General features: G+C 45.4%; 1 protein-coding gene across 1 annotated transcript in view; it reads right to left on the minus strand.

Moving 5' to 3' along the window:
- LOC132830581 (NADPH--cytochrome P450 reductase-like) overlaps nucleotides 1-15,483 on the minus strand; it is a 78,936-nt gene extending 63,453 nt beyond the window's left edge. The window contains exon 1 of the mRNA XM_060848412.1: nucleotides 15,421-15,483. The gene's annotated coding sequence lies outside the window, so the exon portion shown is untranslated. The remainder of the gene's footprint in view (nucleotides 1-15,420) is intronic.
- Nucleotides 15,484-22,908: the final 7,425 nt, after the last annotated feature.

Consider the following 22,908-nt stretch of genomic DNA (forward strand, 5'->3'; position numbering starts at 1 on the left):
CTAGTTCAAACCTGGACAAAAGAGCTGAATTCCAGAGGGGAGGTGAGTGTGGCCACATTTAACTGAGTTTAGCGTCAAGGAGCCCTGGCAAAAACTGGTATCAGTGGGTATCAGGGGACAAACACTCCCCTGGTTAGAGTCATACCTGGTACAAAGGAAGATGTTTGTGGTTGTGGAGGGTCAGTCATTTCAGCTCCAGGACATCTCTGCAGGAGTTCCTCAGGGTAGTGTTCTAGACCAAACCATCTTCAGCTGCTTCATCAATGACCTGCCCTCCATCATAAGGTCAGAAATGGGGGTGTTCGATGATTGCAATGTTCAGCACCATTCACGTCTCCTCAGATACTGAAGCAGTCCGTGCTCAAATGCAACAAGATCTGGACAATATCCAGGCTTGGGCCATCAAGTGGCAAGTAACATTCGCACCACACAAATGCAAGACAATGACCATCACCAATAACAGACACTCTTACCACAGACCCTTGACATTCAACAATTCAACACCACTGAATCCCCCACTGTCAACATCCTTGGGGTTACCATTGACCAGAAACCCACTGTGCTCACCACATAAACACAATGCTCCAAGAGCAGATCAGAGGCTGGGGATACTGCAGCGAGTAACTCACCTCCTGACACCTCAAAGTCAATTCACCATCTGCAAGACACAAGTCAGGAGTGTGATGGAATACTCCCCACTTGCCTGGATGGATGCAGCTCCAACAATACAAGAAGCTTGACACCATCCAGGACAAAGCACCACATCTACAAACATTCAATCCCTCCACCACTAGCACTCACTAGCAGCAAAGTGTACCATGTACAAGATGCACTGCAGAAATTCAAAGATCCTTAGACAGCACCTTCCAAACCCACAACCACTTCCACCTAGGACAAGGGCAGCAGGAATTTGGGAACACCACTATTTGCAAGTTCCCCTCCACGCCACTCACTACCCTGACCTGGAAGTATACCAACAGTCCTTCACAGTGGTTGAGTCAAAATCCTGGAATTCCCTCCCTACCAACATTATGGGTCAACCCACAGCAAGTGGGGCAGCACGGTGGCACAGTGGTTAGCACTGCTGCCTCATAGTGCCAGAGGCCTGGGTTCAATTCCCACCTTAGGCAACAGTCTGTGTGGAGTTTGCATGTTCTCCCCGTGTCTGCATGGATTTCCTCCAGGTGCTCCAATTTCCTCACACAGTCCAAAAATATGCAGGTTAGGTGAATTGGCCATGCTAAATTGCCCGTATTGTTAGGTGAAGGGGTAAATGTAGGGGAATGGCTCCGATGGGTTCTCTTCGGAGGGTCGGTGAGGACTTGTTGGGCTGAAGGGCCTGTGTCCACACTGAAAGTAATCTAATCTAATCTAATCTAAAGTGGACTGCAGCGATTCAAGAAGGCAGTTCATCACCACCTCCTCAAGGGCAAATAAGGACTAGCTTTCAATGTTGGCCAGCCAGCGACACCCAAGTCCCACAAATAAATAAAATAATCCTTAAATGGTATTTCCTGCTCTCCTGTGGTATGGCTGACACATTCACCGTAACCAGAACCTAAGGTTAGCAAAACTCAACTCATCACCATTTCACTGCAGTATGCTACCGAGGGTTTGCAGTGCCCCATGGATGCCCAGTTTTGAGCGACTAAATCTTTTCAAAAATCTATCCCATTCGGTATTGGGAGAGTCAGCATTCTCTAGACTATATGGGTGCACATTATCGGTAAGGGTGACCACAGCACAGTCCTCATGGAGACAAAGTCTCACTCTCGCATTGAGGACAACCTGCATCATGTTAAGTGGCACTATCACTGTGCTCAATGGGACAGACTTCAAACAGATCTAATAAATCAAGACTGAGCATTCATGAGACGCTGAGGGCCATCAGCAGCAGAATTGTACTCCAGGACAATCTGCCATCCCATGACCCAGCACATCTACTCAATGATGACCATCATGCCAGGAGTTCAACTTGGATTCAATAGAGAATGCAGGAGTGTGTGCCAGGAGCAGCATCAGGCATACCTAAAAATGAGGTGTCAACCTGGTGAAGCTACTAAACAGGACAACTCGATCACCACTAGACTCACCATACAAATACAGTGGTTACCAGAGCAGGTCATGTAAGATTGATAAACGTACAGACCTGTGTATACAAATGATAAATTCTGATCTCTGTATGTAAATGTTTACATATGTATGGCATGACCAACTGTACAGACCATCAAATTATTTTATGAATAAAGTATACTTTTGAAATTAAAATAAAGATAAAGACGCTGAGAATACTGTTGAGTAACTCAACTCCTGACTCCCCAAAGCCTGTCCACCCCTAGGCACAAGTCAGGAATGCGATGGAATACTTCCCACTTGCACGGATGAGTACAGTTCCAACAACATTTAAGAAACTTGACACCATCCAGGATAGAGCAGTCCACTTGATTGGCACCACATTCACAGACATCCACTGCCTTCACCATAGTACACACTGCTGTACTGAGCATCTATCAATAAGATGCACTGTAGAAGTGCACCCAAGATCCTTAGACAGCATCTTCCAAAACCACAACCACTTCCATCTAGAAGGACAAGGGCATCAGATACATGGGAACATCACCACCTGCAAGCTCCCCTCCAAGCTACTCACTATCCTAACTTGGAAATATATCACTGTTCCTTCAGTGTTGCTGGGTCAAAATCCAGGAATTCTCCCCCTAAGGGCATTGTGGGCTGACCTACACCCAATGGACTGTAGCAGTAAAAAAGGCAGCTCATTACCACCTTCTCTAGGGTAACTAGGGATGGACAATAAAAGCTGGCCAGCCAGCAATGCCCACAACCCCTTTTAAGACTGTTGTGTGACCACACATTTTGAAAGGACCACATTTGTTCTCTGCCTGAAACTCCTGGACAGATGTACCTGCACCTGACAGCTTGGCAAGTTTTTCCCTCATCGGTTCCCTCACCACCTGCTGCAGACCCAGTCTAGCAGCTATGTCCTTTAGGACCCGACCAGCTCGTTCAGTAGTCCTGCTGTCAAACCAGTCTTTGTGATGGACATGGAGGAGTACTGATTCGTCAGCTGAGGGAGGATGGTACATGGCAATCAGCAGGAAGTTTCTTTGCCCATATTTAATCTGAAGCCATGAGACTTCAGGAGGTATGGAGTCAATGTTGTGGGCTCCCAGGGCAACTCCCTTCTGACTGTGTACCACTGTGCTGTCACCTCTGCTGGCGAGTCAGGACATATCCAGGAATGGTGGTGGTGCCTGGGACATTGCCTGTAAGCTTTGATTCGGTGAGTATGACTACGTCAGGCTGTTGCTTGACTAGTCTGAGAGACCGCTCTCTGAATTTTGCACCAGCCCACATATAGATGCTAGTAAGAAGGACTTTGGATGGTCAAGAGGGTTGTATGCAGGATTGCATAGTCCAAATGAGCCATGTATAAATGGAATGATCAATTGCAATGCCACAAAAGGTGGAGTGTCACTGTGTGATTACAGCAACTTGTTCAAAATTGACTGTACAGTACTTACTCCTACCAAAACTATCAAAGATCTATAGCACCAAAAAAAGGTCCTTCAGCCCAACGAGTCTGCACTGGTCAAAATCAACCAACTAACAATTTGAATCCCACTTGGCCCCACAGCATTGCAAGTGCATATCTAAATACTTCCTAAAGAAATGACTGTATCCGCCTCTACCACCCTTACACTCATTGGTTCCAGATTCCCACCTCCTTTTGGGTGGAAAAACAAATTTCCTCACAATCCCTCTAAACCTCTTGCCCCTTCCCTTCAAGCTATAACCCTTGGTCATTGAGCCCTCCACCAACAGGAAGTTTGTTCCCATCTACCCTGTCTGTTCCCCTGTTGTAACCGTGACACAAATTGGTGAGGGTAAGGTCGAGTCTCCCTCATCATTTCTCTCACTGCGTGCTCTTGTTATCATGCAGCCCTTCATATATTTCAAAGCAAGTTCCAAACTTTGGAATGGGTCTGATAGTAGGATCAGATTTCTCTTGTTTCAGCAAAGATCTGGCATTGACATAATGGATCAAATGGCTTCCCTCGAGGATTCTACACACCAAAAAAAAGGGGGGGGGGGGGAACAGAAACAGTCAAGTTGAGTTCTTCTTTGGCTATTCGCCAAACACTGGTCACAAGGGTCTAAGTCTGCCTCAGCAATTAACCGCAAAATGCCAATCACTATGTCACATCTGCCTCAAGGGAGTGCCATCAAGGATGAAACATACAACTGGTGAGGCTGATAACTCACCCAATAAAACTAGAAAAACATCTCCAGCATTTGCAGACCTCACTTTCTCCCAATAAAACTACAATACTTGTGTCGGCTGTAGTCAGTCAACACAGCTCTAATTAAACACATCAAGTCCGGGATTGCCTCTTAAAAGCACAAGTGGTCAAGTCAACAACCCTTATGGCAAAGTGATGCAAGGCAGAGTGGGAAGCTCTGCACTACATGTCACTCCACAGGCAGAAAGCATTACAGCCTGCAACTGAGACCAGCACTCACCAGATCCTATCAATAAAAGGCTAAAGTTCACCTTAGAGTTGACTACATTTGAAAGCCACAAACAGGGGAAAAATAGCAATTAAACAAAATTGCAGGAATGATTGAATTTTAGCAAATGGAAGATTAAAAATCAGAGACTTTCAAGATGATCCGGGGGTTTGCAGTTCCCATTCAGCTCAATTTTTCCACTGTTACTCAATTTTTTTGTCACCTCGTTGACCTAGCCTTCAGTCACCAGTTCCAATCTCTTCTAATGTGTATCAAAGTATAGTTTTGTACAATACTAATTTTGTGTTGCACTTTGGGAAGTTTATCAACAAGTTAAGAGCATTGCACAAATGGAAGATTTTGCCTTAGGGGTTGAGAGATCACATCCATGTGCACAAAGAGAGGAGACAAAAGTTAAAGTCCTACTCAGTCACCCATTCCAGATAGGTCTCTCCTTCGGTGTGAAATCTCCAATCAGGAGGTAATCTGAATCACGGCTTATTACTAGTACAGACTCTACAAATCACATAGTGAATGCTTAAAATGCTTGTGTACGTTAGAAACAGAACTCACTTTACTGAACATCCCCAATTAGCCCACAAGAAAGTCCCAGTGCTTACTAATTCATTCCCATCTTGCTAACCCCTCGGTCAAATGTTCAGTCGAAGCTGCTCAGCTACATGGAGAATGAGACGTCCCAGCTCAAGCCAGCCCTTTGAAGTTGACGTGCATGTAGGCAGTACAAAGTAATTTAAAATGTCACTGGAGTTCAATGGATAGATAGTGCACAAGAAAACATTAGAGGCACCATGAGATGTCCTTGGTCTCTTGCACTAGTCACAGGATGCTCAACATGCATTCAAAGAACAAGACCTCATCTGTCAACCTTGACAGGAGCTTCCACAATTCTTCAGACAGCAAGCGATGGTAAGAGACTAGAATCACTGACACTGCATGACCTGTGAGTGATATGATTCTAGGTATGGAGCTTCTAACACAGTCAACTGCGAAGTCCGAGCCCAAGACTTCATGCAGGGCGGAATTTCCAATTCCAGCCTGGGGTTCATGAGGAGGGAAGGAACACAGGGCAAGCAGAAGGCAAATTGAAAGGGAAGGACATCCCCATTCATCTCCTCAGCTCCAGGTAAAGGGAAATCTTAAAATTACAAAGTGATCAAAAACAAACTACTTGCTACGAAAGTTAAGTATTGCTGTTTTCAGGTTTCTTGCCAAGTTCTTTAGTATTACAAAGAAAGAAATTCAGACAAGTTGAAAATTTACATTGTCATTGACAAAATCAAGCACAATGTGACATTTTGAGTTAGATTTTCTCTGAAGTAGCTGCACAGCCAGTTGCCAGTCTGCTCCTACTTTTTGTTTAAAAAAAGCTCTGCATTTCTGACAAGAGATTCCAATGAGGACTCCATCAGAAATGTGGAATGCACTTTAAAACAGACAGGTCCTTCACAGTACAGAAAAGGTAGGGAAAGACAAAACAGGCATCTTTTCTTTAAAATAGCAGTATTTGCCAACTACTTTGATTTTAAACATTCAACATCACAGCTGGTGACTTCGAGAGATGTGAAAGAGCCAAGTGCAACAGAGGGCTATCAGATAGCCAGGGCACCAGGTGAGTGATGACATCTTGAGGGAAGGCCGGGGGATATTGGGTCTGGCCTGTATGGATGTAGAGACAGCTTTTTGTGGGGAGGGGTGTTGAAGGGATATTGTCAGTCAGAGCCTGTAGAGTGTAAGGAGCCTGTGGGAGGTGTAGTTGGGGGAGGGAGAAAGACGGTGCTAAATTCAGGGAGTTAATTTAGTAGTTATCCAGGAGTTAGATTAGGTTTTAACTTTAACTTTCCCTGGGTAAAACTTTACTTAATTGCAGCAGAGCCCTTTGAATTTTCTGTTTTAAATGGCTTTTTTTGAAGTTACCACTTTCCTGGGCAATTCTCTTCAGAGTCTGTCAGTGATTCCCAGGATCCTGATACACAACTCACATCTACACTGCAGAAACAATGATTTACCCATCAGAAAATCCAGGACAATAATTAATTTGTACAGAACTAGAATCAAACATATGCACACTATGAAGTTTACTCCACTCCATCGCTTGCCAATATAAACTCAGCAAATTGGAACACACCAAATCAATTGGATGGGTAGAACTTGCAACAGTTCCACAAGTGAACTTTGAAAGCAAGCAGTAGCAAAGTAATCACTTTTGTTTCATGTTAATTTTGTGCACACACTAGTTATATAGTCAAAGAGCTGCACAGCACTGAAACAGATCCTTCAGCCCAACTTATCCACATCGGCCAGAGCCCCTAAATTAATCTAGTCCCATTTGCCAGCACTTTGCCCATATTCCTCTAAACCCTTCCTATTCATATACCCATCCAGAAGTCTTTTAAATGCTGTAATTGTACTAGCCTCCACCACTTCCCCTGATAGTCATTCCATACACACACCACCCTGTGCTTGAAAAAGTTTCCCCTTAGGCTCCTTTTTAAATCTTTCCCCTCTCATCCTAAACCAATGCCTCGAGTTCTGGACTCCCCCAACCCAGGGAAAAGTCCTTGTCTGTTTAACCGTACCCATGCCTGGATCGGTAAACACTACCAAGTCGCAAACTAAAAGACTAGATTGTGAGTTTGAATTGCATAAGTTCCATCTTTGCTATTTCAATTCTTCCCCAAGTCACTAAATTTGTGTTGATGTCAAGTTCCTCAGCAACCAGCAGTTCCGAAATTCCTCACTTTACCCGATCCACCTGCGAGTGTCAACAAGTCGCTGCACCAGGCAGGACATCACCAGCAAATATCGTCACAAAAGCACACATTCCAGCGAAGGCCATTACACAGCAGAGAGAATGGTGGCAGATTTTCTCCCTCGATAAGCTTTGGGACACAAGGAGCTAATTGCAACATCACTGCGACTGTTGAAATACAGCACAGACAATGAACTCTGAATCAACAAGGCATCTCAGCAGACTAGGTATACGTGACTGGATAATAGGCCCTGCACCCCAACAGGTCAGAGAACAATTCCAGTACATGGTCGTTACAAGCAGAGGGTGATGAGTGTATGGAATGAGTTGTCAGAGGAAGTGGTGGAGACTGCTACAATTTCAACATTTAAAAGTCACCTGGATGGGTATATGAATAGGAAGGGGTTAGAGAGATAGGGGCCAAGAGCTGGTAAATGGGATTAGATTAATTTAGGATATCCAGTTGGCTTAGCTGAGTTGGACCAAAGGGTCTAGTTCCTTGCTGTACATGTCTATGCATGTAAAGACTAGCCAAACAGCATTCCAGGTGCTTATTTGTCTTTAATAAATGAGATTAACTTCACCCTGGCCGCTGTCTCAAAGTTTCTCCATCGATGCCAAGTGACTGGCCTGTACTTTTCTGGGCTTCCCCGTTTACTTTTGAACATCAGTGCTGTAACAATCGCAATCCTCCAGCTCTCTGGCACAAAACCCAAATATGTTTTAAGAACTGGAAAAGTGCAACTGAGCAGCATGACAATTTCGACACTAGATGTTGTAGAAACTCAGGAGTTCTGGCAACATCTGTGAAGACCCAAAATGGAGTTAACATTTAGAATCTAACGTGACGCATCACAGAAAATCAAGCTCCAGCACAGAACAAAACATCCAGCATCAATAACATCAGTATTGAATGGATTAGTATTTCGGAGAATGCAAGCTCAAATTCCAACCTGGCTGCTTGGAAATAGAACTAGTAAAAACTTGACCACAAAGCTATTAGGTTGTTGTACCAACTGGATTATTAGATGCCCTTCTGGTAAGAAAATCTACACTCCCTACCTCGTCGTACCAATCTGACTCTAATCCCACAACAAACTAGTTAACTCCTAACTACACCAGGGAGTGACTTAGCACATCATTCAGTCAAAGCAACTCAGAATCACAGAATCCTTCCAGCGTGGAAGCAGGCCATACGGCCCATCGAGTCCACACCAAACCTCCCTCCACCTAGGCACAATGGGTAACTTAGCATGGGCAATCCACCTCACCTGCATATCTTTTGACTGTGGGAGGAAACCCACAGGAAACGTGCCAACTCTACACAGTCAGCCGAGGGTGAAATCGAACCTGAGTCGTTGGTCTATTAACCACTAACCACTGAGTCACTACGCCTCCCAATAGGAACAATAAATTCTAACCTTGCTGGTGATATTCACATTCCAAGAATTAACACAAATATTCAGAAAGGTGTTTTTTTTAATTTAGTATCAGCTTTGATACATCCTAAGAGGTTACACCTAGAGTTTCTACAACCTAATCATATTAACTCTACCTGAATTTTAAAGAGAGGTAGGTTGCGCAGCAGGAGAGCCGACTTTTCAGGCAGGATCCTTCACCAGTGACTCAGTGGTTAGCACTTCTACCTCACAACCCCAGTAACCCAGGTTAGATTCTACCCTTGGGTAACTATGTGAAGTTTGCACATTTTCCCCACGTCTGCATGGGGTTCCACCCACAGTCCAAAGCTATATAGTTTAGGTGGATTGGATGTGCTAAATTACCCAGAGTGCATAGGTGGGGAGTGTTTGGTGGAGATTCAATGGGCCGAATCGCCTGCTTTCACGCTGGAAGGATCCTGTGATTCTGAGTTGCTTTGACTGACTGATGTGTTAAGTCACTCCCTGGTGTAGTTAGGAGTTAACTAGTTTGTTGTGGGGCTCTGACTGAGTAGGGAGTGCAGATTTTCTTATCGAAAAGGGCAGGTTGGGAAGCAGGCATTGCACCTGAGCCAAATGATTCCACCAAAAATGTTTCTCAAGTGGAAAGGAGGCCAAGGTTAACAGCAGTGATTTATATAATCGATCACTGTCAGAACTTCCGACAGCAGTGTAACACATGGAAAGTTCCTGCTCTCCACACTTAAATACTCAGATCAGGCTGCAAAAGCTCAAAACCGTGAACATTCAGGATTAAACAGGTTGAATAAATATTGATTTTGTACAACGTAGATGTTAACTAAAACCATTACCAGTTTAACACATTGTGAATTTAAGCAAGCTTACTTTACTTGGGCAGTGATCACACTTGTACAATTCTGCTGCTGCTTGTAGCTACTCCTGCCAGGAGATCTGCTGCCATGGTATCACATGCTCATTTGCCTTGTGGCATCTCCACACATTCAGTGTGACGCATCTGCAACTGGTCGGTGACATCAGTCATTCGACTAAACCTAGGTCGCTCTCTCTTTCCATTAACCTCCACCTTCCCTTTGAGAAGAGGTCTCTAGCTTCCTCCAGACAATTTCTCCTTTGAATCCTCCCACTTCCTCCAGACCAAAGGGGTAGCCATGGGCACCCGTATGGGCCCCAGCTATGCCTGTCTCTTTGTTGGCTACGTAGAACAGTTGATCTTCCGTAATTACACCGGCACCACTCCCCACCTCTTCCTCCGCTACATTGATGACTGCATTGGCGCCACCTCGTGCTCCCGCGAGGAGGTTGAACAATTCATCAACTTCACCAACACATTCCCCCCTGACCTTAAATTTACCTGGACCTTCTCTGACACCTCCCTCTCCTTCCTGGACCTCTCCATCTCCATTAATGATGACCGACTTGACACTGACATGTTTTTACAAACCCACCGACTCCCACAGCTACCTGGATTACACCTCTTCCCACCCTATCTCTTGCAAAAATGCCATCCCGTATTCCCAATTCCTCCGCCTCCGCCGTATCTGCTCCCAGGAGGACCAGTTCCACCACTGAACACACCAGATGGCCTCCTTCTTTAGAGACCGCAATTTCCCTTCCCAAGTGGTTAAAGATGCCCTCCAACGCATCTCGTCCACATCCCGTACCTCCGCCCTCAGACCACACCCCCCCAACCGTAACAAGGACAGAACGCCCCTGGTGCTCACCTCCCACCCTACAAACCTTCGCATAAACCAAATCATCCGACGACATTTCCGCCACCTCCAAAAAGACCCCACCACCAGGGATATATTTCCATCCCCACCCCTTTCCGCCTTCCGCAAAGACCATTCCCTCCGTGACTACCTGGTCAGGTCCATGCTCCCCTACTACCCACCCTCCCATCCTGGCACTTTCCCCTGCCACCGCAGGAACTGTAAAACCTGTGCCCACACCTCCTCCCTCACCTCTATCCAAGGCCCTAAAGGAGCCTTCCACATCCAAAGTTTCACCTGTACATCCACTAATATCATTTATTGTATCCGTTGCTCCCGATGTGGTCTCCTCTACATTGGGGAGACTGGGCGCCTCCTAGCAGAGCACTTTAGGGAACATCTCCGAGATACCCGCACCAATCAACCACACCGCCCTGTGGCCCAACATTTCAACTCCCCCTCCCACTCTGCCGAGGACATGGAGGTCCTGGGCCTCCTTCACCACCGCTCCCTCACCACCAGATGCCTGGAGGAAGAACGCCTCATCTTCCGCCTCAGAACACTTCAACCCCAGGGCATCAATGTAGACTTCAACAGCTTCCTCATTTCCCCTTCCCCCACCTCACCCGAGTTCCAAACTTCCAGCTTAGCACTGTTACCATGACTTGTCCGGACTTGTCCGACCTGCCTAGCTCCTTTTCCACCTATCCACTCCACCCTTTCCTCCCTGACCGATCACCTTCATCCCCTCCCCCACTCACCCATTGTACTCTATGCTACTTTCTCCCCACCCCCACCCTCCTCTAGCTTATCTCTCCATGCTTCAGGCTCTCTGCCTTTATTCCTGATGAAGTTTTTGCCCGAAACGTCGATTTCGCTGTAATTTGGATGCTGCCTGATCTGCTGTGCTCTTCCAACTCCACTAATCCAAAATCTGGTTTCCAGCATCTGCAGTCATTGTTTTTACCTGCACTAAAATACTGATAATTTCTTCTCTGGATTGCCTCTTTTTACTCTTTGGATTTCAAATACCTCTTCATTTGCTTTCTGCTTTACATAAGGTATACCTACATACATCTTAGCATTTACATTTCGATGACCTTTGCTTTCATCAATAGATCTTTACTTATTGAAAACCATATGTACCTTTAGTTAAAAAGGCCCAGCTGGTAGCAACCTTTTTCCTATCCAAAGAAAGTTTAATGTAATGCTCCCACTTCCCAAACTTTTCAAAAGCAGGGCTTACCAACATTTTGCTTACATCTATCTGATGCAACAAATTCAAGCAGTATTGCCAATTACTCATTACTAGCCTTTTCCTACATTTGGACCAGGTCAGACAGCCCTCAAAATATTTTAAGAAAGTAGCCTAGACTCTAAGTTTTTCTTATTTTAAAGGCAGATGTGAAGTGGGTGTTCCAGCTGTGATGCAGCTGGTCAAACAAATCAGCTTTAAGCAAAACAGAATTTATTTAAACACTACAATTGAAACACGAACAAAAGAAAGTGGAATTTAAAATGCCTATTGGAAAACTTAACCGACTGATACAGTAACTATTATTAATTAACTGTTCCAATTTGTAACATCCCATAAACACGCCCCTTGGCAAAAAGGTAAATTCAAACAGATTCTTACAGGCAGGAGGGAACAATACCCAGAGAGAGATTGCAGAGAAAGTCAAAGGAATCCTTCGCTGAACTGGCAACCCTTCTGGACTGTCACATCTTGTGAATGCCACAGCTAAAAAGAACTAGAAAAACCTGAACTGGGAGGACTGGCCAATCCCCATCCATTGTTAAACTCCCTAAACTCCTAGGCACCTCTACCTTTACTACCTCTCTTCACAAAAAAGGCCAAAATAATCTTTTGAAAGCGACAGCACGATCACATCTACATATCCAAGCACAGATTTTCCTCAACTTTGTTCTTACCAAAATTTCCAATTCCACACAAATCAAACACTGCTCTCTCATTCAGGAAGGCTGTTTTTTCCTAAATTCCAGCCCCTCCACTTTCACAATTCATGGTTACCAGAGACATTGTTTTTAATCAATCATGTCAGTGATTTCTCAATGCAAAAAGATTTAATTACAAAATCTTCACTTGAAAAATGCATTAAACATAATGACTAATATGATAGAATGATTCTTTACAGACCTTATAATTTTTTATTTACTAACTTATCAGCTGCTTCGCAACACACCCTGACCTGTGCAATATGTATTCATTATGCACTGGAGATTTGTAAAGATGGGTAAATAACAAGTACGTCAATGACAATCTAAATCATTCGCTGGAAATTTGAAAGATACCACAGTCAGACCTTATTGGAACTGCAAATTCTAAATGTACTTATCATCAAGTTAAAACGCACGAGGGAAGGAAAACAATGCCTTTAATGTGCTGGATTTAAAATGATGCATAGGATTATCTAGAATATAAAGCACACAAACAGGCCACTCAGACCAACTAATCTATACTGGGGCACATTTTACTTGCCACATAAATCGCCCATTTCATCAGAGCCTTTATAATTACCTTTCTATTCCTTCTTTTCTCATGCACTCAGTCAAAGACAGCTTTTGAAAGTATATATACCATTTGCCCCAACCACATCTTTGTGGTCACAAATTCTACATATTAGTTACAAGAGTGAGCAAAATGATGAAGAGTTGGCGATGAGGTGAACAGAGAGGGGGGGGATCAGGGTGTACTTCTCTCAATAATGAGTAGTGATAATCTGAAAAAAAATCTGTCAGTCAAAAGCAAAGCTCTGACAATTGCTCATTTGAAAGCTTCCAATATTCAGTTTGATACTTTTTGTTAGGTAAGGATATTAAGAGTCACAGGTAAAAGCACAAGACATTAATGTACAAATGAGCCACTATACACTTAGATTACAGAACATGCTCAAAGAGACGAGTGGTCTACTCCGGCGCTTTGCCATGGGTCTAAAATACAAGGCATTGATCACTCATTACATGTGACAAAACTTCAATTTATTGTTGTGGTTCTGCTCGCCGAGCTGGAAGTTTTTGCTGCAAACGTTTTGTTCCCTGGCTAGGGAACATCATCAGTGCTGTTGGAGCCTCGTGTGAAGCGCCGCCACAACAATGGATACCCGAGCTACAAATCTTCAATCAGATTTTAAACTTCAATTTATTACTAACAGGCTAATTGCATGATCACCAGTATAACTGATGTAAAAGGTGAAACGTGTGTACACAAATCAATCTCCAGTAGCCTTCCATGTACTTAAGCTGGTTACAGGCCAGAACCTATGAAACTTAGCTGCAAACATCGAGAGGCTGTTTCCTCTTTTTTTAAACTAACCCATATTCTGTTTTACCCTTGGTTTTTCTTGCCTGCTGCCCCTGATATTTTGCATGGCTGAAATGTTTGAAAAGGACAACTGACTAAATGATGGAGAATCCTACCTCTCAGCACCAAGACCTTGTTGTTGTATCTAAGGGGTGATTAGTACAAAGCACACAGAAAGAAACTCCAAAGCCTTTCTCAGAATTCAACTCAGCGACCCAAAGACAAGGAGTTTGGAAAGGGCGCAGAGACCAGATCCAGACATTCTTTTGTCTTTATCAGGTTTGAAGGTCTACTAGGATGCAGTCATCATTTTACAAGATGATTCCAAATTTAAGAGGGCAACTATTTAATATATACATTCAGAAAATGATCATAGTTGAGAAAGTGACAAACATCCTCTGAAGCCAGAAGATCATAAAGACATGAGGGGTGAGCTGCTATTGGCAAGGCACTTGGTTTTCAATGTGACTGTGGTATTGCACAATGGCTGGCTTTTAGGGTGTAGGAGACAAAAAAAACCTGCAGACACTGACAGCTAAAGTAGACAAGTGGGAAGCTGGAAGAACACAGCAAGCCAAGCAGCATCATGAGGTGGAGAAGTCCATGTTACACCCTCCATCCCCCATCCTCACCCCTCTGTCCCCCACCCACTCCACCATCCTCACCCCTCTGTCCCCCACACCCCCATCCCCTAACCCCCCCATCCTCACCCCTCTATCCCCCACACCCCCCCCATCCTCACCCCTCTGTCCACCACACCCCCATCCCCTAACCCCCCCATCCTCACCCCCTAACCCCCCCATCCCCACCCCTCTGTCCCCCACCCCCCCATCCTCACCCCTCTGTCCCCCACCCCCGCATCCTCACCCCTCTGTCCCCCACCCCCCTCCCCTCCCCCCCCCCCGCATCCTCACCCCTCTGTCCCCCACACCCCCCCATCCTCACCCCTGTCCCCCACCCCCCCTCCCCTCCCCCGCATCCTCACCCCTCTGTCCCCCACACCCCCCCATCCTCACCCCTCTGTCCCCCACCCCCCCATCCTCACCCCTCTGTCCCCCACCCCCCTCCCCTCCCCTCCCCCCGCATCCTCACCCCTCTGTCCCCCACACCCCCCCATCCCCACCCCTCTGTCCCCCACACCCCCCCCATCCCCACCCCTCTGTCCCCCACACCCCACCATCCCCTAACTCCCCCATCCTCACCCCTCTGTCCCCCACACCCCCCCATCCCCACCCCTCTGTCCCCCACACCCCCCCCATCCCCACCCCTCTGTCCCCCACACCCCACCATCCCCTAACTCCCCCATCCCCACCCCTCTGTCCCCCACACCCCCCCATCCCCACCCCTCTGTCCCCCACACCCCACCATCCCCTAACTCCCCCATCCTCACCCCTCTGTCCCCCACACCCCCCCATCCTCACCCCTCCATCCCCCACCCACACCCCCTAACCCCACCATTCCCTCCACTCCTCCTTCCCTCCCCTGAGCCTGAGGCCAAGTTAAATTGCTGTTCCCGGCGCTAGGACCCTGCGGCCATCCAGCGGCCCAGGCGACATGACCCCGGGACCGAGCCGGTGGTGACATTAATGTCGCCCCGTCTCTCCCCGGTGGGAGCCGCGGGAACTCCATGAACCAGGGAGCGAGAAGCAGAGCACTTACGGTACTTACAAAGAGAAGAAGAAGCGACTCAATGGCAGCAGGAGCGGCTTCAGAGTGACCGGCCCCTTCCCCCACCTCCACCGCACCTCCACCATCGCGGGAACGGAGGGGGACACCGGCCGGACACGCACACTGGCACATCTAATAAAACAGGCTTTCACTCATCAACCTAACAGTAATAACGTTATTTTACATTCTAATAGTTAAACCATGGTCATCCGATTAAAATGATACGCGTTATTTTAAATAAACCTGGAGCATTCTAACTTTCTCCCCTATAAAATATTGGGAGAATCCAAACCTCTTTGCTCCGCCCCAACGTGCGGACTCAGCCATTGTGAGAAGGAGGGGACGTGCATATTTATAAAAGTGACATTGGCAAGTTAAAGCGCAGGCAGGTGTGCTTTAGCAGTGAGATTTACAGTTTCAAACATAACTCTAATCTCTGAAGTGGAGGAAAGTTGTTTGAAAACGGTTGTAGTACCGTACTTGAATAGAGGAGTTGAAGTGTTCTCCCTCCCCCATCTGTGTGGAGTGGGACGGTCCACAAGGTGATGACGTTGGGTGGCAGGTTGACCAAGTGGGACCAAGGTGAAGGTGGTGTTGGTTAATGCTGAGTGTGGGAGTGTACCTGAGAGCAGGACCAGGACTTGGCAAAGCATGTATTTGCTATTCACATACCGATAGAAGTTGCATTCTCAAATACTTACTGTATAAGTTGGCAGCTCTGGATATTGATTTCCACAGGAACCCAGTTTGGACACTTGCTTTTTCACTGCCACTCCTGCACAGCACTGGGGGAGTGCTGCAATGTCAGCAGCACTCTCCTTCACATAAGACTCGCCAGCTGCCATCCTAAGGGCTGGATATAAAAGATATGCTATTTCCAAGAACGTTTCTTATTCTGGTCAGTGTAGGAACTAATTCCTGCAGATGCTGGAATCTGTACTGAAAACAACAAATAGGCAGAAGCGAGTACTGCAGATGCTGGAGGCTAGAGTCAAGAGTGTGGGGCTGGAAAGACACAGCAGGTCAGGCAGTATCCGAGGAGCAGGAAAATCAACGTTTTGGGCAATGAATGATGCTGGGAACCTCGGGGGTGGAGAGATAAATGGAAGGGAGGTGGGGCTGGGGAGAAGGTAGATGAGAGTGCAATAGGTGGATGGAGGTGGATGAAAACAACAAATGAGGAGTCATTTAGACTCAAAACATTGCCGTGCTGTCTCTATGGATGCTCCCTGACCCATTGTGATCTCCAGCATTTGTTATATTTTGGTCAATGTTCACCCAGTACAGTTGTAATTTCTTGTGGCAGCTGGGTGTGTGTGGAATTTGACCACATTCACATGATTGACTGCACCACACTACAATCGTAAAGTATTTTTGTGACCAACTGAGGCTGTGGAAGGTGCAAAAGAAACACAATCCTTACTGCATTTTACAGCAAAAATATACTTTATTCATAAAAAAAGTATCTTTATGTACAGGTAGGTGCTAAAACAGTTCTGTATAGTCTTTGCATATAAAGAATACGAACATTGTAATTTGATATTCCCTGCAGTTGCAAAAAATACCAAAGACATTCTCTTCTCATGCGCGACACTATTTATGTACATTGAGACAAAGGGAATGGATGGGCTTTTCTTATACAGGTATTTGGCAAAAAGACCTTAGGTGGTCATCTTTCCCAATTACATCTTGGTGGCAGCTGCCCGAGCATTAATGCATCCCTCAGCACATGGTCTTGAACCTTGGAATGTACCTGTCTGCCACACTCCATCGAAGCCAACTCTTCACACAAGAAGACCACTAGGTTCTGAGCAGATCAAAGAGTGTGTTTCACCAAGTTGATGTTCTTCCAGGTGCAGTTGATGTTTGTCTCAGTGTGTGTCCCAGGGAACAGACCATAGAACACAGAGACCTGTATCATAGAGCTGCTCCAGGCGAACCTCGACAAAAAACACTGCATCTCTCTCCAGACTTTCTTTGCAAAGGCATATTCCAGCAGCAGATGTATGATAGCCTGTTACCCCTTCAGCTGCTTCAAGGAGGAGTTGAAGGGCAGTGCCTTATCACCACCAGCCAAGCTACATCTTGGTGCTTGTCAGAAAGTTCTGGAGATGTGGCATTCTGCCAAATGACCTTGATTGTCTGCTTTTCCCACAGGTCTCAGTGCTGACCAGTGCCTGATGAGCTTCTGGTCAAAGGTGTTTTTGGTTACAAATTTTTCCACAAAGATCAAATGACACAGAACGGGTCTAACTACTTGGAGCGTTCCACAGCAATGAGACCAGGTCCATCCTTCATAACACCGTAGACAGGTAGAGCCTCAGTACATGGTCACATTTGAAGAGTACGTACTGAATGTCTTTGCATAGCTTGATGCAGCTGCACACAAAGATGGCCATCAGGATGAGGATGATGTTGGGTATGTTCTTCCCCTCCTTATCCAGAGTTTTGTACACAATGTCCCCATGGACATAGACCATCTTAAACCTCCAGCCAAAGTGGAAGATGGCTTGGATGACTGCAGTGGCCTAGGCTCGGGAGCAGGCCAGAGCTACACCACATACAATAACACCGAGAGTGCCTCACACGTGTTGGTGAGGTTTTTACCCACAGTGGAGAGGGATCACTGCTCCCACCTGCCCAGTTTCTGTCTCACTTTGGTGATATGTGCTTCCCACATTTTGGCACATCCCAGCACCTTCAAGTAATCTGTCCTGATGGTGAAGGCGATAAAGGATCAATTGGCTCAGTTTCCAAAGAACATTGCCTCGCTTTTGCCACAATTTACCTTCGATTCCGAGGCCAGTTTGACCAAGTTGCAGATGCTCATGAGCTTATACACAGATGGTGGATCCAAGCAGAAAATAACGACGTCATCCATGTACTGCGAGACCTGCAGGCCTCTGCTCCCTGGAATAGACACCCCCTGTCAGGCTCACATACTTCCTGATAGACTCAGCAAAAAACTCTAAACAACACACCATCAAGGCAGCAGAGAGCGTCCGCTGTGCCTGTCTTAAGATCTGGTCGGGAAGTTTTCTGATTCCCGTTCACTGATTGAGACTGCACCAACACTGTTGGTATAGAGCAGTTGGATCAAATTGCGGATTCCCTCCCTGAAGCCAATTTTGGAGAGCACTTCCTTCCTGTTCTTGTGCAATATCCTGTCAGAGGCCTTCTCCTGGTCCAGGCTGATGAGGCAGGCATCCACCCTGCTGTCCTGCATGAAGCTGGTCATGTCCCTGAGGAGCACGAGGCTCTCAGAGATATTCCCACCCAGTACAGGTACAGGTTGGTTTGGATTAAATCACTGATCCCAGAGCTGACCCGATATGGTAGCTGATGACCTTATACAGGGTTTCATAATCCACATTCAACACTGAAATTGAAATCCTTACTACATTTTTTATTTCAAAGATACACTTTATTCATAAAAACCTTTATACACCTATTCTATACATACACATAGTCACTAAAGCAGTTTGGCTCTGTACAGTCTTAGGTAAAAACAATGACTGCAGATGCTAGAAACCAGATTCTGGATCAGTGGTGCTGGAAGAGCACAGCAGTTCAGGCAGCATCCAACGAGCAGCGAAATCGACGTTTCGGGCAAAAGCCCTTCCTGATGAAGGGCGTTTGCCCGAAACGTGGATTTCACTGCTCATTGGATGCTGCCTGAACTGCTGTGCTCTTCCAACACCACTGATCCAGAATCTGTACAGTTTTAGCATATTGAGAACAAACAGACATTGGAGTTTGACTCTCTCAACAGTTCCAAATAGTCCAAGGCATTTTTTTACATATGCAGGATAAATCTTTACTATATACCAATCTTTAGTACATTTTCTTTAATTTTAATTAGATTCTCTACAGTATGGAAACAGATCCTTTGGCCCAACAAGTCCACACTGACCCTCCGAAGAGTAACCCACCCAGACCCACTCCCCTACCCTATATTCACCCCTGACGAATGCACCTAACACTATGGGCAATTTAGCATGGCCAATTCACCTGGTCTGCACATCTTTGGATTATGGGAGGAAATCGGAGCATCCGGAGGAAACCCACACAGACACTGCAAACTCCACACAGTTGCCCGAGGCTGGAATCAAACCCAGATCCCTGGCATTGTGAGGCAGCAGTGCTAACCACTGAGCCATCGTGCCACCCCTTTATTCATAAAAGAATACACATACATAGTCACTAAAGCAATTCAGTTCTGTATAATCGCACATGAAGAAAACAAACAAACATTGGAGTTGACTCTATTCAGCAAGCAAATCCAAGGCATTTCTTAACTTGTGCAAGACTATATTTACATATACTTAGGGCACCAGGAGGGTCCAATGACTGAATGCACCCCCATTTAACCAGAAGGTGGAGAAGGCAACGTTTTGGGGGTAACCCTTCTACAACCGGAACATTAACTTCTCCACTTCCTGATGCTGGCTGGCTTGTTGTGTTCTTGCAGCCTCCTGCTTGTCTACCTTGGATTCCAGCATCTGTAGTTTTTTTGTCTCTAACCCCATTTACCTTCAGCAGATACACTTTTTTTTTAATTTCAAAAATATCTCTCTGTATAGAGTACATAGTCATTGAAGCAGTTCAGTTCTGCACAGTAACGTATCAAGGAAACAAACACTGGAGTTTGACTTTATTCAATGAACAAGTCTTACTTGTACAAGACTATATTTACGTGCATTTGAGGCACTTGTGAGGGTCTGATAACCGAACAGACTCCCATTTAACTTCAGCAGAAGAACCTCAGGCCCTTATAGTCACACCTGGCATTAACACCTACAGAGGTTACCACGATAGTCCCACCTTCACGGCCTTGCCCCTTATCTGAGTTGGTTAACCCAGCAGGTTAAACGCACCACCAGTCATCTCTCTGTAATGAGATAGGTCCTCTGGAGCTATAGTGACTTTACCTTCATGGTCACACCTGGCACACAGTGTTTCATTATAAGTTTGCCCATTCCTCATTTACATGTTGCTTCACTTCACTTTAATTAAATTAGACAAAGCTTCCAGCCAAATGCTGAGAACCCCTTGCCAGATTTCATGTGTCAAAAAACATCACTTTGACCGTACGTTTTGTAATCCTCTCAAGTAACTTAGTTGTTCTTTGCTACATTTCAAAAAGCTACGCACATTATTTGCATACCAATTAGCTGATTTTTCTTACTGTTGCTGGTTATGGATGTGAGCTCTGTAATAGTGTCTGTATTAGACTCCCTGTCCCTCACTTTCTGTTTCATGTTCTTTGTTTACCTATTCTTCCTCTGTATTCTTCTCATGTTTGTTTTCAAGATGGTGGTTCAGTGGTTAGTATTGCTGCCTCACGGCACCAGGGACCCAGGTTTGATTCCAGCTTTTGGCAACTATCCGTGTGGAGTTTGCACATTCTCCCTGTATCTGCGTGGGTTTCCTCTGGGTGCTCTCCTCCCAAAGTACTAAGATCTGCAGGTTAAGTGGATTGCCCAAGCTAAATTGTCCCATAGTGTCCAGGGATGTGCAGGCCAGGTGGATTAGCCATGGGAAATGCAGGGTTATCTGGTAGAGGGGATGGGTCTGAGTAGGATTCTCTTTGGGGGAGGGGTTGGTGTGGATTCGATGGGCCAAATGACCTGCTTCCACACTGTAGGGATTCTATAAGATACAAGCCCAAATTTCTGTGGCAAAATGTTTTAGGATTCTAGATGGAGAACAGGAAAAATTTCTGGCTGTAACAGCTGCTCCTTTGTTGAGGTATTTTAGGCATTGGAGATGATTTCCTTGAATCCCAGGAGCAGCAATGACTGTTTTATATGCTGTTGCATTGTTTTGGAATTTTGGAGAAAAAAAGTCAAATCAACAGCACTTTTAAAAAGGAAAGGAACAGGTAAAGGAAGCACATGGTGAGGTCAGTGCAGGAGATAGAGAGAGAGAGAGAGAAAGAAACTGACACAGCAGTGAACCTGCACAGTTCCTGCCTTTGCTGTTTGAATTCATATATCACTGGACATCGGAGTGCATCTGGGAAATTTAACAAACAGTGGAATTCACAACTAATCTTGGAGGAACCTGTTTGGGAGAGGTCACAGCACAGAGACAGATAAGTGAATATTTTAAGCGTGGCCTTACAGTAAGTCTGCAGTAGTGAGCAGAGTGGGTTCTTTCTTGATTATGTTTTATTGAAGTATGTTTCTTGATTAAACTTAAAATACAAGCCATAACTATTAATTTAACCTGCAGCAGTGTTTTGTAGAGACATAAAACAGTACTATTTTCTTAGCGAGTTTGAGAAGATTTGTAGCTCAGGTTGCGGTTCTGGATGTAGGTTTGCTTGCTGAGCTGGAAGGTTCATTTCCAGATGTTTCGTCACCCTTCTAGGTAACATCTTCAGTGGGCCTCCAGGTGAAGCACTGCTGATAATTCCTGCTTCTATTTATATGTTTGGGTTTCTTTGGGTTGGTGATGTCATTTCCTGTGGTGGAGTCATTTCCTTCAGGGGGTGGTAGATGTGTTTGTTAGTAGAGTTCTGGTTGGAATGCCAATGTTCTAGGAATTCTCATGTGTGTCTCTGTTTGGCTTGTCCTAGGTTGGATGTGTTGTCTCAGTCGAAGTGGTGTCTTTCCTCATCCGTGTGTAAGGATACTAGTGAGAGAGGGTCATGTCTTTTTGTGGCTAGTTGGTGTTCATGTATCCTGGTGGCTAGTTTTCTGCCTGTTTATCCAATGTAGTGTTTGTTACAGTCCTTGCACGGTATTTTGTAAATGACATTAGTTTTGCTTGTTGTCTGTATGGAGTCTTTTAAGTTCATTAGCTGCTGTTTTAGTGTGTTGATGGATTTGTGGGTGACCATGATGCCAACAGGTCTGAGAAGTCTGGCAGTCATTTCTGAGATGTCTTTGATGTCGGTGAGACTGGCTAGGTTTCTGGACGTGTTTTGTCTGCTTGTTTGGGTTTGTTGCTGAGAAATCGGTGGACTGTGTTCATTGGGTATTGGTTCTTTTTGAATACACGGTATAGGTGATTTTCCTCTGCTCTGCGTAGTTCCTCTGTGTTGCAGTGTGTGTTGGCTCATTGAAATAATGTTCTGACACAACTTCATTTGTGGATGTTGGGATGATTGCTTTTGTAGTTCAATATTTGGTCTGTATGTATTGTTTATTCCATAGACACTGATTTGAAGTTCCCCAGTGCTATTTTCTGGGTCTGTAGATTGAAAGAAGCAAAAATGGCCCTTAGTAGAGTGATATGCTCTTCTTGTCAGATGTGGAAGTGTAGAGAGGGTTTACTGGTTACTGAGGATTATATCTGCAATAAATGCCATTGGTTGCGAATCCTATCAGATCAAGTGGATCGGTTGGAGAGGCAGTTAGAGGCAATGAGGAATTTACAAGAGGAAGGGGATGTAATGGATGGCAGTCATAGGAAGGGGGAAAAGTCTCAGATACAGTCACATAGATGGGTTAACTCCAGGAAAGGTAAGAGAGGTAGGCA

Source organism: Hemiscyllium ocellatum, chromosome 31 (assembly GCF_020745735.1).
Source record: "Hemiscyllium ocellatum isolate sHemOce1 chromosome 31, sHemOce1.pat.X.cur, whole genome shotgun sequence".
Classification (NCBI taxonomy): Eukaryota; Metazoa; Chordata; class Chondrichthyes; order Orectolobiformes; family Hemiscylliidae; genus Hemiscyllium; species Hemiscyllium ocellatum.